The following is a 4,461-nucleotide window of genomic DNA, read 5'->3' as shown; positions in this document are numbered from 1 at the left end:
ATGGATTGTGATAAGAATTGTACGAGCCCCCAATCAAATCATTTAAATACATACATATATATATCACATTCATTTTTGCCATTTCAAACAGGAATAACCAAAGATCACAATCAAACAAAATTTTAACTTCCCGTATTCTTTCCAGAAAATGCTGCAGTAAACCACATGGCCGTCTCTGACCTCTGACTATCCATGGAAGAACAACTCCCATGAGACAGCGGTCAAACAAGTATCCACTCTCCATCTTCATGATTTGTTTTTCTAGTACCCCATGCTCCGAAGTTACCATAATGTGTTAAGTCTGGGTTGACTAGAGAAACAAATCCAAGGACACTCATGCGTGTATAAGAAAAAGCTTTATATTAAAGAGTAGTTGTATATTAAGAAAACATCCCAGTCCAGATCAAGTCCATAAGTCTGATATTAGCCCATATGTCTGATACCCATCTATAAATTTCTCTTTAGACTCACGCAACACCTGCAATGATGCCAAATGCAGGAAGATCAAAGGCTGTGGGTGGAAAGTCTTGTGTATCCAGTGGTGGTGGTGGAAGCATCTCCACAGCTCTGGCTGCCATCAGTGTGGCTCCATGCGGCTTGTCAACACGAAGGTGAAACAGAGAGCTGTGTCCCACCTCCAGGAAGGAAGTTCCCATAATCCTCAGGAACAAGCGATGCCCACTCGGAGGCATCATTGGCTATGACCTGATTGACAGTCTAGACTCCACCCCTTCACTTAAGTTGATAGATTATGTAACTGCCACAATAGTATAGAACTCTGGACCTCAGTGAACAGTCACCAGTTGAGTATGTGAACTATTTCAATGATGTAAGATGCTGTGGAGTCAGTTCAGAGTCTAATGACCCCTGTGTACCAGAGGACAAAACACTGCCCAGTCCCACATCATCACAATTGTTGCTATGTTTGAGCCCATTACAGCAGCCATTGTGTCAATCAAGCTCATTGAGAATCTTGAGGTCCTTTTCCATGGGCCCAAACCTCCTGATAACATGTCCAAAGTATGTGAGATGAAGTCTCACCATATCTAAGAATCATTCTGGTTGCAGGTTTGTCAAGATTTGTTCGTTCTTCTGACAGTCCATGGAATGTTCAATATTCAACACTATAATTCAATGGCATCTTCTTGATCAATTATTCAGCTTTCGCAAGCATCTGAGGCAATTGAAAATGCCACGACTTTAGTCAGGCACATGTTAATCCTTAAGGTGACATATCTGCATGATTGTATTGGCTGGCAAGTGTAGACAAATACAGCAAGTTGTGATATGGAGCACAGAGAAGGAATTATCTGACTCGCCTTTAATGCACACTGCCAGTGATTTCTTTGCCTGGATCCTGAAAATCCCTCTCACCATTCCCGGGTGCCCTAATGGTACCTGTGTGCTTTTCTCATATGCTGCCATTCTGTAGAGTGGTTGGCCTCATGCTTTGGGAGCCCTTTTGCCCATTGTACTTTCAGAGAATTGGAAGTGCCTAGGACTATTAAAGGTCATCTCCCTTGCCTGAGTCCAGACAAACCTAGAGCATATCAAACATTACTTTATCTAAGAGGCATTTGGGGAAAGTAAGTTGAGACTGTTGATTATTTTAAACATCTTTCAAGCAATGATAAAAGATTTGGAAAAGCACTGACTGACAGGGGCTTTGGCCAGACCCAAGAAGCTGCGGTGGCTAGTGGGTTATGCATTGGGCTGCAAGGGCAACCACAAGGTCAACAGTTCAATCCCACCACCCACTCTGCAGGAAAAAGGTGAGGCTTCCTGGTTCGGTAAGGATTTACACTCTCAGATAGAGCAACATCCCCACTTTGTCTGATGGGATGGCTGTGAGTTGGAATCAGCCCTATTGTGTAGGTAGCGTGCCATACTATTCTGCCATCTTATTTGAGGAAATAAGTCATCAGAGATGATACTGAGCTGATGAGTAATAAATGAGTGTGTGTTATACTGGGTTCTCTAGAGAAACAAAACCAGGACACTAATAATTTTATATATATTTATAGATAGATATAGATGATAGATAGATAGATAACATAAGAAATAAACCCTATCTATGAAGCAATACAAATGGCCCAATGCATCTCACTCCCATGAGACAGCTAGTACACTGGCATTCCTTCAAGTCTTCAGGGCCGCCGGGTAGTCCTCTGTAGAGCAGTTCAGGCTATCCGGCCACAGGCAGCAAACAGCAAGGCAGGTCACCAGCAGTCAGTCAGATGACAGGGTCTGACGGTCCCCAGCTCAAGAGATGTACCTTTCAGTAGTGTGGCAAAGCAGGTCTTGAAGGAACCTCAAGTTAGAGTGACACAGTCCATGGGTAGATGTCCCACAGATAGTGTAGCTTGCAAATGGAGGCCCAGAACAAGCAAGGCAGCCACACACTGGTCTGATGATCAAAGAGCAAGAGAGAGAGAGGCAAGGCACGCCAAGCCATTTATCTCTCCGCCCTTCAATTAATCTCACATGTGTTCATTGGCCATGGTGGCACAACAAACCTACCTATCACAGACTGTGTGTGCCTTGTTGAAGGATCTTCTTGGAGAGTTGTCTTTTACAGCTGCTATTTGAAATAACTCTTTGTGTATAGAGGGTGTGTCAAAAAGCAAGATGTAGAAAGAATAGTTCCTGAGTGACCTCTGGGGTGTGGATTGGAAGAAGGGGCTTTGGAAGAATGGAGGCAATAAGTTCATCAAATGCAAGACACACCAAATGTGCTCAGGTGTTAGATACATATCTAAAAGGCCCTGATCATCATTTGAGGGAGGCTAATGTTTCCAATTATGTTTAAGGTATTTGCATGACTCCATCCCCCCACCGTCCCACACACAAATTCAGTTGCTTTCTTAAGACTATGTTAGCTAGTGAAATGAATCTCAGTGCCTTACTTCAATTTCAGTTTATTATTTTTATCACACACAAAATAGGTGTCAATGAGTACTGGATTTCTCTGCGCCAATTGATGATTCAGGGACCCCAGTTCCTTCCATATTGTGATTCTACAGTCTTTAGCCTATGCTTGAACACAAACTCATCTGCAAGAAGCCAGTGGAGGGGAAAAGGCCCTGAAGATGTAGACTGGAAGATTTGAGCTAGTCCTGAAGTTTGTCAGCATCACGTTTAAGCATATTCCTTTGGTTAGAGCTCAGCGTTATATCTAACCCTAATTACAGGAGAGGCCGGCATATGTAGTCCAGCTGAATGTCAGAAAGAAGAGGAAATATCTATCTGGCTACCATCTAGCAGTGTTGGCCACACCTTCTCCAGGGAAAGCTGTAACTTTGAGCTGTTCTGCATTTAGAAAATCACTTTTGAGCATAGCACAATGCAAGTTTTAAATGCCATTGGTAGCCTGCAGTTTATTCTGTAGGAGTCTTTTTAATTAACCACTTAATTGGATAATTTAATCCCCTTTAGAATTGGAGATATGAAAATGAGATACTCCCTGTGATCTGACTATACTGTGCTTTAATACACACCAAGTGAGCCTGAAATGAGTAGCACAAAAGCATTACCATAATTTGTGATCAGTGAAAGAAAACCTGATCTATAATTCTAATTATTCCTAAATGGTTTATATGCATGTTTCATTTGAATGTGTATTTTGTTTCATTAATGTTCTCAATTAAAAGGTAAGTGAACATAAGTTTTTGTGGCTCTACCAAGGATTTACAATATGTTCAAAGTTTTAAAAATATATCCCACTGAGATGGTAAATAGCATATTCTATTAGTTGAAATATTGTGCAGACAGGAAGTAGCAAATCTTAAAGTACTCTTTGTTTTCATAATATTGATAATACAACATTTACTAATTGAACACCTTTCACATGTACAATTCAGTGACACCAATGACATCTACCATTTGTGCAGCCAAACCAATATCCTTTGTCTAATATTTCATCTCCATACACAGAAATTTAATGCTACTTAAACAATGATTGCTCCTCTCCCCCATCTTTCCATCCCTGGTAACCACTACCTTCTTCCTGAATTTAGACACCATCTCAAGAATAGATTTGATGCATTGAACGCTAATGATCATAGACCACACAAGTTCTGGGATGACATCAAGGATATCATACATGAAGAAAACCAAAGACCAGTATAAAGCCAGGAAAGAAAGAAATGACCAAATTAGAATGTCAGAAGAGACTCTGAAACTTTCTCTTGAATGTAGAGTAGCTAGCTTGAGTGAAAGAAATGATGACGTAAAAGAGCTGATTTGGGGGATTACCGAAAGATGACTGTCAGAGAGCAACCAGGGGAGGGCCTCTGCAGAAACCATGGTAGAAGGGTCACGGAGAGGGGTATGGTATGTGAATTTGACATCAGTAAAGCTATTTGGGGAAAAGGAACTGCTTCAAAAGGGTGGCTTTGTAAGGCAGCAGTGACTCCATGACAGGCTGAGCCTTTTAAAATAGGCCTAAGTTTCTTTTTTTTT

This window comes from Echinops telfairi, unplaced genomic scaffold, assembly GCF_000313985.2.
Source record: "Echinops telfairi isolate 266 unplaced genomic scaffold, ASM31398v2 ScPeMD7_53;HRSCAF=182, whole genome shotgun sequence".
NCBI lineage: Eukaryota > Metazoa > Chordata > Mammalia > Afrosoricida > Tenrecidae > Echinops > Echinops telfairi.
This window is presented reverse-complemented; position numbering follows the sequence as displayed.